The sequence below is a fragment of the Ursus arctos genome, unplaced genomic scaffold, assembly GCF_023065955.2.
Source record: "Ursus arctos isolate Adak ecotype North America unplaced genomic scaffold, UrsArc2.0 scaffold_50, whole genome shotgun sequence".
NCBI lineage: Eukaryota > Metazoa > Chordata > Mammalia > Carnivora > Ursidae > Ursus > Ursus arctos.
Window position 1 is genome coordinate 143,419 of NW_026623068.1, and position 15,619 is coordinate 159,037.

General features: G+C 47.8%; 1 protein-coding gene across 3 annotated transcripts in view; it reads right to left on the reverse strand.

Annotated features, from left to right (window-relative positions):
* Window positions 1-13,317, reverse strand: part of LOC125283178 (thyroid receptor-interacting protein 11-like) — a 51,501-nt gene extending 38,184 nt beyond the window's left edge. For all 3 annotated transcript variants that reach the window (XM_048222867.2, XM_057307538.1, XM_048222860.2), the window contains exon 1: window positions 6,635-13,317. The gene's annotated coding sequence lies outside the window, so the exon portion shown is untranslated. The remainder of the gene's footprint in view (window positions 1-6,634) is intronic.
* Between the last annotated feature and the right edge of the window lie 2,302 nt (window positions 13,318-15,619).

Below are 15,619 nucleotides of genomic sequence, written 5' to 3' on the forward strand. Positions count from 1 at the left end.
CTTGACAGGATTGTGATTTCCAGGGGCGCCTGGGTGGCTCAGTCCTTAAGCGTCTGCCTTCGGCTCAGGGCCTGATCCCTCCCTTGTGGGATCGAGCCCCACATCAGGCTCTTCCTCTGGAAGCCTGCTTCTTCCTCTCCCACTCCCCCTGCTTGTGTTCCCTCTCTCACTGGCTATCTGTCAAATAAATAAATAAAATCTTTAAAAAAAAATTGTGATTTCCAGCCCCATGCTGTGTGTAGAGATTACTTAAACATTAAATCTTAAAAAAAAACTTAACCATTAAAAGAAAAAAAATTAGTATTCTAGATCTCAGACCACTGTTTTTCACAAATATTTGCCAAAATTTGATTTGTTCCTTATGGGAAAAATGGGGTGAGGGGACAAAAAACCCAGAAAATCCATGATTTATTTGACTTTCCCGATGAGCACGTTTGGCTGCCAATTTGTCCTCACCAGAATATTTTCATTCTAAACTGACATGTCTTCTCTGGGGAGGGAAAGCACCAATCCCCACCATCAGAATATTTCAGATCAAAAGTTCAGCCCTGCTCTCTGGGCAGAGCCAGGAAGATACCATCAGTGAGCTGGAAAGGCCTAGCTAAGCCTTCCAGAAAATGCTACCTCTCCCAAGAGGTGATCCTCTGACCCACTTGCACCTCAAGAGTGACTTTTTTTGATGCAGTTGAAATCAGGTTAACTTCTGGAATTCTCACAATAGAATCTCAGTCTTCCAGCCCCTGGCCTGCTTTCTAAAACACACAGACCACTCAAAACCAGGGAAACAGAACATGGCAATTTTGAGTCCTCATCAGGAAATAGAACCTTGAGCATCTACATTCAGTTCCTCGTCACTCTGCTGGCTGAGGAATACTTCCTAGGGGTCTACAAGGCACGTGGCCCTGAGACACACACGGTCCCTCTTGGCACCATGATTCTCACGGGGGAGACAAACATTAAACAAGATGTCTCCATTGCGATGGGGCTGACTGCCACGAAGAAGATACATAGAGAACAGATAATGGGCTGGACCTTGTCTGCAGGTGTCAGGGGCCGCCGGAGGGAGCCGCATCCAACATGAGCCAGAAGGCTGGGGACCTTCTTTCACTCATCGGCCTCACCCACATCCAATCTGTCAGCACATCCCATCAGCTTTTTCTTCAACATGTACCCAGAACCTGGTCTGTGTTCATCACTTCCACCCCTACCATCCTGATCCAAGCCGGCAGCATCATGTCTTGGAATATTCCAGTAGCCTACTAATTGATCTCCCTGCTTCCACCCTCACTGTTCTCAACAGAGAAGCTGAAGTGATCCCATAAAACCCAAGTCAGGTCACCTCACTCTTCACTTCAAAATCCCCCAGTGGCCACCACCCCAGGTCCCTAAGACCCCATCTGCTATCTCCTCCTTCTCCCTCACTCTGGCCTCGTCGTTCCTGGAACGAGTCAGCCCAGCTCTCTCCACGGAGGCCTTCCTACTCCCCCTTCTCTGCCTGGGACACTGTTCCCACAGACATGCACAGGGCTCACTCCCTCACCTCCTGCAAGGCTTTCCCCAACGCTGTCCTCAGGGTGCTTCTCCGGCCATCCCAGCTCAGATGATAAACCCTTCCAGCCCTCCTACAGCATCCAGCACCCCTGACACGCCGGACTGCTTGCCTCTGTGTTCCCTGGCGCTTCTCTCTCTGGAAGAAAGGCTCGCTAACAGCTCCACCATGGTCTGTCTGGGTCACATCTGGAACCACATGAGAACCGAGCCTCCGGCAACTGAGCAGGCATTCAGTAAAGACTGTGGAGTGACTGCATTCATCTAAGGGAAGATGAGAGCTCATGAGGCAAGGGGGGTGGGGGTAAAAGCATCTTGGGCAGCGGGAGCAGCCGAGCCGCCCCAAGGCCGGCGGGCACACTGGAAGGACTGACCAGATCGGGTAGGGCAGGGAAGGCGAGGGGGAAGCAAGACGGGAGAAGGAGGACGGAGCAGCCTTGCAGACACAGAAGGAACATCTGGGTCTATCTCAAACAGCAACAAGAAGCCAGGAAACTAGGCAGTGACATGATCGAACGGGCCTTCCACAAACCTCTGGCTTCAGGGGGAGACAGGGATTTGGGGGAGGCAGGAGCACCTGGAAGCTCAGCGAGCAGACTAGCAGCATGGCTCAGACCACAAACGACTGTAACTTGGACTGAGAGGGAAGAAGCAGAGGTGGAGAAAAGGACGTAGATTCCAGAAATATTTTTTTTAAAGATTTTATTTTACTTTATTTATTTGACAGAGAGACAGACAGCCAGTGAAGAGAGGGAACACAAGCAGGGGAGTGGGAGAGGAAGAAGAAGGCTCCCAGCAGAGCAGGGAGCCCGATGTGGGGCTCGATCCCAGGACTCTGGGATCACACCCTGAGCCGAAGGCAGACGCTTAACGACTGCACCACCCAGGCGCCCCAAAATTCCAGAAATATTTTAGCAGATAAAGTCACAGGTCTGGGTGAATGATCGCATAAGGGGGTGAGGAAGTCAAAGCAGAGTTCCAAGATGACTCCTCCCTTTTGCACGTGGGAGCTGGAGGACACAGTGGCCCCATTCACGGAGTTGGGGAGTAGCAGTGGCAATGAGGAAAATACAGGAAGGGGATCTCAAGCACACTTTTGGAAAGAATGGGTTTGAGATAATTATGAGACATTGGAATGCAGATTTCCAGTTGGCAGCGGGAGACCCAGGGTTCCGTGAGAAGATCATGAAAAGCAAAGTGAGTCATGCCACACAGTGCAGATTCTCACCTTGCGGCTCATGGGGAATCAAAAGGTTTCCAGGAACACGTAACAGAAGATCTGGGATTCCAAAAGAATCACCCTGGCCAGAGCAGGAGCACGTGGATGGGACAGGGAGCTGGACGTGAAGGACTTGTTGCAACAGAGCAGGTAGGAGAAGGGCCCTGAGCCAGAAAAGGAAAGGGGAACAGACTTTCCCTTGACTTTCCCTTGGTCACCAATGCATCTCCCACAAGGCTGCTGGGGATCCGTCTAAAGCAAACGCAGAGCATGTCAGCTCCCCCACTTGAAACCCTTCTACCTCCCGCATTTCGTTATCTGACAACTTCTCCAGAATTCTTGTTGCTACTCACTCCTCGACCCAGTGTCTTGTGCCCCTGACACAGCCCTGTGCTTCAATGTCCAGGCTAGTTTCTTCTACCTGGCAAACACCTATTTGCCTTTTGAAGACTTCCCTCCTCTACTGTGAAGGAAGGAAAAGCAGCGGTGACATCGAGGAGGTCGCCTGGCACCTTGAGCCAGGCTGCACTGCTGGTAGAAGCGGGCCTGGGGCTCACAGGGAGGCCATGTGGTTCTCCTGTTGGACACAAACCATCTCGCAGAATAGCAGCACAACGTGACATAGCCAAGGTGATGAAGGGAGACAAAAAAGGACCACTTCCTCTTGTCCAAACAGACAAAAACCAGGTTGTCATGCCAGGTAGAAAATACCAATCATTCCTCTCTCCCAGCTGATACCAGCAAGTGCCTTCCTCCTGAACGACACCAGTTGTCACACTACTCATACCTCCTTCTAGAAAAGACTGATGGAGCTACCCAATCCCAGAACTGTCTCACCTCCAGTCGGCACGCAGTCTAGAGCACAGCTTTGTGTGCTTCTTTGAAGCACACCTGCTTCTTTGAACACTCCCCAAAACATCCACCCAAAGTCCAAATCCTGTAAGTTCTTTCTAACACCCTCTTTCTTATTCACCAGCCCCACAGTTCCCCATGATGTGGGTTTTGCCTCAGGATGAGTAACGAACCCACTGTGTTTAAGGACAGGTGTGCTTCCAGTGGCCTTTCTGGAGGATGCTGACCACTGTCACAGTAGGAAAGGATGGTTCCCTTTTTTAGAGGGACTCCTAGGTGTCCTGGGAGGCCAACTGGCTTTCTTAACGTTATTTTTTAAGGGTTTTATGACTGTAACCTAGGGCGGCAGGCACCAGCCTGACCCACAGCTAGGACATAACTAGGACTCCATAACTGCAACCAAATAATATTCAGAACAGAGGGAAATCAAGAGGTGCCTAGGTGGCCCAGTCGGTTCAGTGTCCAACTTCTGATTTCGGCTCAGGTCATCATCTGAAAGTCCTGAGATTGAGCCCCAAGTTGGGTTCCACACTCAGTGGGGATTCTGCTCAAGATCTTCCCCCCCCCTTCCATCCTCTTCTGCCCCCGCCCATGCACGCTCTCTCTCTAAAATAAATGAATAAATAAAATCTGTAAAATAAATAAATAGTGGAGGGAAATCAGAAGTAGTAATAATAATTTATGGAAGGCTTCACTCTGTGCCGGATCCTGTACTAACTGCCTTGGACCTATTTCTCATTTCATCCTTACATCCCAAAGGTGGGTTACCATTCTAATCCCCATTCCAAAGAATGGACTGAGGCAGAAAGTGATTTCCCCAGGTAATGCAAGGAATCCCTACGTTATTAATAACATGACTTTCTGACAAGGCTTAAGGGTTTAACACACTACAGTGAAGATGCAGATCACAAAACTTGAAGGACAGAGCCCTGGAAAATGTCCTCAAACATTAATTTATGTAATCTCCCAATCATGTTGCATGTTGTTCCGATGAAGGAAAGCCCAGTGCAAAAAAAAAAAAACCTTGAAGGATTGCATCCCGATGGCACACATGCCTGGTCTTTAGAGCCTGAGGCCTATCCCAGAAGATTCTGACTCAGTCAGTCTAGAGGAGGACCTAAGCATTTGTGTTTTCTTTAAAAAGCCCCACAGGCTCTGCTGATCTGCCCTCTGGGCTGGGTACAACTGCCTAGAGTCTCTGCAATTCCAAACCCAAACTTCCCTTACAATGTTGAGATGTCTGCAGACACAGGGGGGCACTGGAATCTAAGAGAAGAACAGAGAAATTATCAAAACTATCCCATGGAGAGTCAAGAAAAGGCAAGCTCTAGTTATACTACTTCTCTGTCCTTATTCTGTGTCTGAATTACTCTACGGTCAATTTACTTTTTTTTAAGTAAGCAACTTTGCAAAAACAGTTACCAACAAATATTAAATAATCAATAGTACCAATAAATTTTAAATAAACCTAATTGTAACATCGTACTGAAAAGTATTCTCTCTCTCTGATCACATCGATGGCACTTCAGATTCTCTTAGCAAATAACAGTCAATATGAGAAAAATTATTTCTAATTCAACAGTGTGACACACGTGGTCAACAGCACCTGAATGCTGGAGAAGAAATGAAGTTGGGTGGAAGCCATTAGCCTTCACAAATTTCACCACACACTGCCTCCAAGTCTTCAATACTTAGATATGTATTCATCTATTTCTTGAATCAACCACCACTAACACCTACTACATGCCAGACATGGCTCTAAGTGTTTTATTAATGTTAACTATCATTTAATCTTCACAGTCATGTGTGAAGAGGGATTATCATCATCCCCATTTCTCAAATCAGGAAACTGAGATGCAGAGTGGTTTAGTAACACAGCTCATAAGTGGCAGAGCTAGGATCAGCTTGGCTCTGGACTCCATGTTTCAATCACTACGCTTAGTGTCCAAGAACCTACAAAAAGTGCAAGTCTTAACCCCAAACATTGGCTTTCCCCAACCTACAGTCCCTACATGGCCCCAGCTTCAAGGACATTCTCTCAATTCCTTTAACAGTTCACACTCCTCTCCTATTCTAAGGGAACACTCCCCCCCCACATCCCTGTTTATTCTTAGCCGTCTGTTCTCAGCTTATATGATATCGCCTAAATTACAACCTCTAATGCACACTGTATTTCTCAGCACTCAAAGCAAAGCGGTAATTATGTATATCATGGGTAATTATTTGCTTCCTGCCTTTTCCAGCCAGGTGGTAACTACATCATGCACCATGCCAGTCCTATTTATCATGTGTTCCCCGTCACTGAATACCCACCACCCACCCAAAAGAAAGGGTCAACCACAAAGTACACTCTCAACAATTTCTGTTGAGTGAACCAATGAATGAAGTACACTCCAGCCTCGTGCTTTCCGACTTGTCACACTTATCTGTGCTCACAACGCTGCCCCACTAGACCCCTAAGAATGTAGACTCTTGCGGCAAACATGCAAGAGCTCTGAAAAGTACTGGCTCTGCACACCAATATTACGTGCTCCTAGGCAGACCATGCCCCCCCTACACACACACACACACACACACACACACACACACACACACACCCCTTGACTGGCCCGACCTCAGGTGCAGTGGGGATCCTGACAACCCCCAATGGAAAGTAACCTATTCAAGAGGGAGAACCTGAACTCCTCCTCCCCCATCAACACCGCACTTATTTGCTTCTCCTCGGTCTTGCAGACAGACTTTAGCCCCAAGAAGGCCAAGCCCCCGTCTGCCTGGTTCAGCGCCGGAGTCCCACTCACGCCATCCCCAGGCCCGGCGCACAGCACAGGTGAGGTAATTATCACCTCTACGAATGAAGCCCCGCTCTGGGCACTTCACACGTGTGAAACCCGGGGCGCACGACTTGACGGCTACCTTCTAGTGCACAAGCGTGTTCCTGAGACACAGGCCCGCCTCCCCCCCCACAAACCCCAGTCCCCCGGGGACGCCCCCGGGGACCCCGCGCTCCGCAGGCACCTCTGCACATAGAAGCATCTTTGCAAGTGCCGCGCACACCGTCGTCGTCGTCTGTGTCTGTCGAGGAGGAAGAACAGGAGGTGAAAGAGGGCGTCCTCAGGCTACTGGTCATGTCCGTGGAGGTTCCGGGATGCTGCGCCCACCGGGAACACGGAAGAGGGTTCCGCAGGCGCCAGGGGAACCAGCCAGCCTCGGAGAAGGTAGGAGGGGTTGGTTCCACCGCGCTCAGCTGAGGCGGCTTAGGGACGCCGCATACGTCGGCTGCCCTGACAACCTTCCCGCTCATTGGCGACTCTGCCCAGACGCTGATTGGACAATTTCTCCGCCCCCTCAGGAAGGGTTCATTGGATTAAAAAAATATAGCCCCGCCCACTAAATGCAGAATCGCTCTGGGGGCGGGACGTAAAGGGAAACGGACGTAAAGAGCCACCGCAATGCATTCCGGGAATTGTAGTCATGGATGCACGGGGAGAGCACCAGAACATTTTCTGTCATTCACAGGAGGGGGAAGAGCTGCAAGATCCTCAGCATTGGGGCGAGGCGCAGAGAATCCAGCCTGAGGAAACAAGTGTTAGTGTTACATTGAGTCGGGGCTCAGTCTCAACCACTGAACAAATGTTCATGGAGCGCTGACTCTGCGCCAAGAGTTGTGCTAAGTAAGGGCTTTGCGCACATAATCGCCTTTCAAATGTGGAGGAAGGAATGTGCGGAAAACTGCTACAATAGGAAACTATGTAGTAGTGAAAGCGAACTAGAGCTGCCAGTTACAAGCATCAATGGCTGAAGTTAAGAAACATAATATTCAGTGAAAGAAGGGAATAGAACATTTTTTAAAAGTTCAAACCAAGCAAAACGAATGTTTAGAGTAAATGCACATAAATGATAAAATACTATACAGAAGAAGAAAGGAATGAGGGGAGGGGAAACAATCACCACATCTGTGACATTTAGGGAATGGGGAGGGTAGAACACTGGAGGAGAAGGATTATATAGGCTCTTCAATCATTTCTCACGTTCGGGTGGTTCACATGTGTTTCATGCATATTTAAGACGTTCCTTATATATATATTTTGTACTGGACTTCTTAGAAAACATTTCCTAGAAAAATAAAGAAGTGCATTTGTATGTTCCATTTCTCTGTCAGGAGCACTGAATGGAGCTACTCAAACTTTAAGAACTCACACACACACACACACACACACACACACACTAACAATAAAATGTCAGGGTACATATCTTAGGGCAAGATCAGATATCAAAAGCTTACTTAGTATTTAATGGAGGGACAAGAACTCATTGATACCCAAAGTAGAAATGACAGTGGAGAAGGATGAGCTTAGGGAGGCTTGCCAGGGGGAGTGGTGAGATCAAATACACCACTTTCGTTGAGTGGTCCTCTGCCAAGAGGGTAATGCAAACCACTGAATGAGCACAGTCTCCTACCTTGGCAGTGGACACATTCCATGGGTGTGAGTAAGTAGTAAGTGTGAAGGGCAAGTAGTATAAAGTGTCAATCCCATAGGTGTGGATGGTGAGGCTGAGAGTAATTGGAAGAAGGTGGAGGCAGATATATTGATGTGCCTCTTGTCGTTTTCTAAGCAAAGGACACCTCTGTTCTGCAGAAAAAAAATCTGATTCAGAGGACACTGGTCCGTTTTTCACTGAGGGCCACGCCAAAGGCTTCCTGCAGGCAGGCCCAACTCCTTTAGAAGTTGCTGATGAAGGAGCTAGACCTTTATGACACGGGAGTGGAGTTTGTTACTGGCTAGTTCAGGCGTCTCACTCAGGCTGTGCGATGCCTCCAAAGAGGAGACTATACTGGGGTAGTCCTCAACTATGTCATGAGACAATGTCAGAGAACGTTCACTGCCAGCTCATCTGCATCCTCTGACAAAGTCAAGGAAAGAGAATCTGAAATGTAAAACCCCTGTGGACATTCATATTGGAGCAAAAAGCAGGCATTAACCATGAAACTTCTCCGCAAGAGGCTAAAGTAGGCATTTGGTGTTCTGTCTATCCAGCATTCTTTCTTCTACAACAGCCTGAGTTAATGATGAAGAACTAAACCCTCCTTTCAATCCGTGTGGATTAGATGAGGCTCCTCGCCTGAAACATGGTGAAACTTACCAAGGCCTGGCCGGTCACACACACAAACACCCTCACCATACTTTAGAGCTGGGGAGGGTGGTGGTGGGTTTGTCCAATCAGAATGAATGCCAGGGTCGAACGGGAGGGAGTGGCTAGGCTAGAAGAGCTCTCTTTTTTGCTGGACTGGAAGGATGTACTTACAGAGTTACTGAGAACCATCTTGCCACCTCATATAGGCTGACAATGATGCTAATGGGAAGGCTAATGGAGTCTGGAGCACTGGATGCTCAGTTAGGGGTGACCCCGGTTTGCAGTGTGGGAGCTGACGGGACAATCCCAGGAGCCTGTGGAATTGATGGATCAGGAGGATCTCGGCTCAGAATGATGAAAGTAACTGACACCCAGCGCTTGGAGCTTGCATCCTGAGCTGGGCACAAACGATCCCTCCTTTCCCAACAGCACCTGGTAGGACCTCAAACTACCATCTTCCTTCCCTGCTGGTGCTCTTTTCTGAGTCTGGGGCCTATGAGCTCATCACAGCTTTAAATGCCTACAGTCCATTGAAAGGCTATCTTTCCTCAGTTGAGTTGCTTTAGCACCTTTTTCAAAATCAGTTGGATGTATTTGTGGGGACGATTTCTGGGCTCTTTGTTCTGTTCTATTGATCTGTGTGTGTGCCCTGCAGATGACACACTGTCTTCCCAATTATATGTATCTAATAAGTTTTGAAACTTGGTACACTGTATGTTCCCATTTTATGATTCTTTTATTAAATTGTTTTTGAAACTACTCTAATCCCTTTGTCTTTCCACATTACGTTTTTGAATAATCTTATCTATCACGACAAAAAAGGAAAAAAAAAGAAAACCTTACTGGATTTTACAGCAATTGCATTAAATCTCTCTATAAATCTGGAGAGAGGGGCGCCTGGGTGGCACAGCGGTTAAGCGTCTGCCTTCGGCTCAGGGCGTGATCCCGGCGTTCTGGGATCGAGCCCCACATCAGGCTCCTCCGCTACAAGCCTGCTTCTTCCTCTCCAACTCCCCCTGCTTGTGTTCCCTCTCTCGCCGGCTGTCTCTATCTCTGTCAAATAAATAAATAAAATCTTAAAAAAAAATCTGGAGAGAGTTAACATCTTTACTACGCTTAATCTTACAATTCACGAGTATTGTGTATCTCTCCATGTATTTGTATCTTTGATTTCCTTTATCAGTGCTAAATACCTTTCAGCATGTGACTCCTGGACATGCCTTGTTAGATTTATCCCCAAGTATAGTTTTATTACTAATTGTGAGTGTGTTTGATTGTGGTGCCCACATGTTCATATCTAGTATATAGCAGTACAACTTACTGTATGTGTTTATTCTGTGTACTGTTTCACCGTGAAACTCCGTTATTAGTTCTAAGAAGAATTAGATTTTCATACCCTCTTGTGGCATAAGCCTGAAATTAAGATTCCATACTAAGGGCTGTCTTGATGCCTGGGAAAATCAAGGAGGGGCTCACATGGCCAAATGCAAAGTAAGGTCTCCTAAACAAAAACCCTTCTCACCACAGGGACCAGACATGGTGCCTGTTGATTTTTGAGGAGCAGCATTCAGTTCCCTAGAAGCCCACTAAATTCTTCAAGCAAGCCACTCATACCCTCCCATCAGAACCAGGACTTGCAGCCCCCCTCCACCTTTAGGACACAGTCTTGCCTTCCAAGCCCCTGCTTATTCTCTGTGTTCCCAAGAGCAATCCCTGTGCAGCCCTGCACAGTGTGGGGGATCCTACCCCTGAACTGTGAGCATATGTGACTAGTGAACTGCTGTCAATCACAGCTGTCGGGTGTCAGGTGATCCCCACAGGTTTGCAACAGGAAGCTCTCTCTCACCAGGGAACTGAGGAGAAGGTGAATAAAACAAGTGGCATCACAAACAAGGAGGCCCACCTTAACTGAGGACATGGGGACAGCGTGAACTGTTCCTTTGTTAGCTAACTAGCCTCAGAGGTGACAAGCACTATCTGGGAGGGAACTGGCCATCGCTGGCCAGCTTGTGTGTTAGCTCCTGTTCTGTTTTTCAAATGGAAGTCACCATCCGTTTCCAAACTAATGTCCCATCTTTGCCACCAAGGTGAGAACCAATGTGAACTGACTGTATCTAGGCGTGAGGTGCCATGAATGTGACCTGCATCTGGCCTGTATGGGTCTCCAAGACTCCCTGCTGAGGTCCGCAACCACACATGCTGACTGGTGTGCTTGAGTTCCACCGACTGGGAGCTGGGCCAGTGCTGGGGCAGACACGCAGATCCTGTTGGGGAAAGCGCACCCCAAGCACAGTCCTGGGGATGACCCTCTCTGGTGTTGGTGGAAAGGAAGGAGACCACGACCCCAGGGAGACATAAGAATGGCTCCGTGGCTGCCTCATGAGCACTGTGGTTCAGGCAAAGGGAGTGGCCTTGCCTGTCTCCCAAGCTACCACTCCTTTCCCTGTTACCCTGTGTCCTCCTGAGCCCTCAGAATTTTGAGGTGCACATCCATGGCAGCCCAGGGCCCAGGAGCTGATGAGAAACACAAAAGTGGGGGGGGGGGTGTTTGGTGTTCCACTTCTCTCCCAGTGCAACCCTCTCAGCCACACACTTGCATTTCTCTTAGTGTTGTTACTTCCCAGCCTGTCGAAGGACTCTAGATGTGATCGAGAGGCTTAAGGCTCCCACTCCGGCCACAGACAAAATGGTCTTCCTGGCTGTGGACTCCAACACTGGGGAGATGGACTGGCATTCCCACAGGAAGAGGACAGTCAGCCATGGCGCTACCCCCCAGCTCCCTTTCCCCATAAACACCCAGAACATGTGCACCATGTGTGATTGGAGACAGAACCCAAAACTCATGACTTTATGTGGCTAGAAATGAAAAACTATCCTGAGGCAATCTGCAGAGCAGGAACAGTGGGGAGGGGAAGCAGTCCACGGGAGAGAAAGGCTGTAGCAGAAGATGGTTTTGCTTCATCAGCGTCTGGGCTGTGGGTCCTGTGCTCTTTCACTGACCACTCGCTGCCCAAACCTGTTTAGCACAAGATCCGGATCCTCAGGGTTATGGGGGAAAGATCCACGGCACCCCTGTGGCACAGTGAAGGTATCAATTCACACCCTGACTTAAGTCAAGAGACTTGAAACCATACAGCTATTGCCATGACAGAGGCTCCAACCCTGATGATGCTGATTGGAGACTCTCCGGAAGAAAAAACAGGAAAGATGAGCAGCGTAAAAAGACACTCCCCCGCCCCCCACGTAAATCCAGGAATAAATAAACTGACAATAAGGAGGAATGGAACCCTCCCCCCCACCCCAAATTAATTCAACATAGTGTCACAATTTGACCCAATTGGAAATCCAAAATTTACAGGGACGTCTGGGTGGCTCAGACGATTAGGTGCCCGCCTTCTCCTAGGGTCCTGATCCCCGGATTCTGGGATTGAGCCCCATGTCAGGCTCCCTGCTGGACAGGGAGTCAGTCTGCTTCTCCCTCTGCCTCTCCCTGCCACGCCCCCTAGCTCCTGCTCTGTCACACTTCTTGCTCTCTCTCAAATGAATAAATAAAATCTTAAAAAAAAATCCAAATTTACTAAAATTATTTGTATGGCAAAAGATAAAAGGAGGCCAATTGGCTATTGTCCCTACAACATAATTCTGAATTAACTTTATTTTTTTAATAATAATATTTTTATTATGTTAGTCACCATACAGTACATCCCCAGTTTTTGATGTAAAGTTCCATGATTCATTACTTGCATATAACACCCAGTGCACCATGCAATCTGAATTAACTTAATGTCTGCTAAGACATGCGGGTTGGCTAACCTTCATGGACTTAATACGAGGGTTCAAACGATGGTTATACTAGTAAAATAACTGCATTCTCTAGCTTCTGTAGTTAATGCTTTGACATCTCAGGCCTTGGTGACTTTGGAGGGACTGTCCCTGACAGGCATAGTTAATTTTTGGAGATGGTCCACAGCTTGCCTCTGAGCACACCTTTCACATGTAAACCAACCAATTCAGGGCCTTTGCCCCCAACCACTCCCTCTAAGAAGCTCTTACACTCTGGGCCACCATCCCCTGCCCTGATCACCCCAGGGCAGGGACAGACTACTCCAGACACCACTGTGGCCCAGGCCCACTGAAATTATTCCAACTAACCAGTCTTAAACGTGCTCACCCTGCCTCACCTGTCCCTTCCCGTGGAAACCACAGTGAAGGCTCTTGCCCACATTTTCCCTTCACTCCCTCTTTCTCCTGACTGACCCTGGTGCTTCCCTGGATGGCCCTTCATGGCTCTCATGACCTCCTTTCTTGGGATCTGTGTTTCTAAAGAGCTTCTTCCATTGTGACAGTTATTTCTATATCTTCCTTTCTTACCATACCTGATTAGAATATACCCTGGTCCCATTAAAACTCTGAGACTGCCTAGGGGCAGCTGGGTGGCACAGTCAGTTAAACTTTTGGCACAGGTCATGATATCAGAGTCATAGGATTGAGCCTCTTGCTGGACTCTGTGCTCAGGGTGGAATCAACCTGGGATTCTCTCTCCCCCTGCCCCTCACCTCCCCCCTCTTTTACTCTCTCTCTCTCTCTCTCTCTCTCTCTCAATCTCTAAAATAAATAAGATCTTTTAAAAATAAAACTCACAAGGGAGACCAACAAATTTAAAAGTGGTAAATATTTTGCTATTATATATTTGGCCAATATGTTCTGTTCAGTGCCTATTTCAACATCTTGAATTTGAAGGCGACATGTTTTACCTTGTTATGCACAGGGCACCCAAACCACACTGTTATCACACACAATCCTTGAGGGCAGGAACTTACTGCACCCATCTTTCTCCAGGAACATAGGTATGACATCACTTTTGTGACATCCTACTGTGAGGACATTTGTTTGACACACTTGTTAAGGACATACAAGTGCAGGCGCGCTGGGGTGGCTCTGTGGGTTAAGTGTCTGCCTTGGTTCAGGTCGTGATCCCAGGATCCTGGGAACAAGCCCCACATAGGGCTCCCTGCTCACTGGGAAGCCAGCTTCTCCCTCTCCCTCTGCCCCACCCACCCTTTGTGCACTCACTCTTCTGCGCTTTCTCTCTGGTAACTAAGTAAAATCTTTAAAAAGAAAAAAGGACATACGAGTCAAACATCGCTCAGTATTTTTTGGGTTCTGGACACAACTTATTTCTTGTTTATAAATTTTACTGAAACCCATTTATGCTGTTACTTGTAAATGAGCCCACGTTGGGTGGGGCTCCCTTCAACAAAAGGCTCTAGGATCGGTCCAAGTTAAAATCCCCTGTTAGGGGGGACTGGGTGGCTCAGTTGGTGAAGCGTCTGCCTTTGACTCAGGTCATGATCTCGGGGTCCTGAGATAGAACCCCACATTCGGCTCCCTACTAAGTGGGGAGCCTGTTTCTCCCTCTCCTTTGGATTCCTCTGCCAGCTCAAGTTCTCTCTCAAACACATAAATAAACTTTTTAAAAAATCCCCTGTTAGTGCCCTAGTGAAAAGGCCTTAGCAACCTCCTCTCCCACTTTCTGGAGTCCCTGGACCACCCATGGTATCTGTAAATTGTCCATGGGTTCCCAATGCAAGAAACGGCCCTCCTTGGCCCTGGGTTATAGACCATGAAAGCAACAATTGCTGGCCAGGCACTGGGCTCTCCTGGAAATAGAGACTCTCACGGATTCTGAGCCTTCATATCCAGCTGTCTGTTATTCCGTGGGTCATGGTACCGCCCACCAGCTCAATATAGTTAGCAAGGCCTTCTTGCTACAGGCTGAAGCCAAAGTCTGCTTATCCTACCTGAGGCTGGGGGTGGTGCCTCTGTCCACAGTCCATTGCCAGACTCCATGGTGCTGGAGGACGTCAGCCCTTCCTTCTACCCTTGGACACCTAGAGATTCCCATGGGATCAACTGAGTGAACATCAATGGAATTGATACATTTGGTTTTGACGACCGCCTCTCACTCTTGCTCGGGTGCCAACTTCACTTCCTAGGGAAGCACCTGTCCTACACCTTAAAAGTCTCAGTGCGGGTTGAAATTGACATGGAGACAGCAGAATCCACTGTGACGGAAAACCTCAGATGAAGACTCAGTATTGGGGCACCTGGGTGGCTCAGTTGGTTGCGTGTTTGCCTTTGGCTCGGGTCACGATCCTAGGGTCCCAGGATTGAGCCCCACATAGGGCTCCCTGCTCAGCTGCGGGCCTATTTCTCCCTCTCCCTCTGCAGCTCCTGCAGCCTGTGCTCTTCCCCTACTTTCTGTGGCAAATAAACAAGTAAAACCTTAAAGTAAAAATGCAAAGAGGTCTGAATGGATGGTTTCCTGCATACAATGGAGCAATTAGCCTTGAACTGCAAATGAAGATTTGGAGTGGCTTTTGAGAAAATGGACTAGGCAGTCCATCATGGACATTTGGAATAAAAATCGCTTAAATCCTGATGATAGGAGCTAGTTAAATAATTTAGGGTATATCCATAAAATGCTGGGTTTTCTTTTAAAGAACAAATTGGAATTCATTCACATTTTGGAAGATCTCTAAGGCAGAGTGATTTAAAAAAAAAAAAAAGTCAGAAAATACTATACTCCCAAATAGGCAAATACACATATATTTCTAAAAGGCCGGAGAGAAATCAGGTTACCCATAGAGTGATTTCCTAGGCAACAGAAAAACCAATGGAACAAAAATTAAAAATGAAAAAAAAAAGAGAGAGAAATGGGACTTAGCGGGGGTCAAGCAAATTTACATTTTTTTTTAAATCGTACGCATCTTGTACTTTCATGCTGTTCACCTTGTTTCTCGTACAAGGTGTGTGTGTTCGTGTATTTGGTAAGTTCGGAACATTAAAACCAGTTGATGTGTTCCT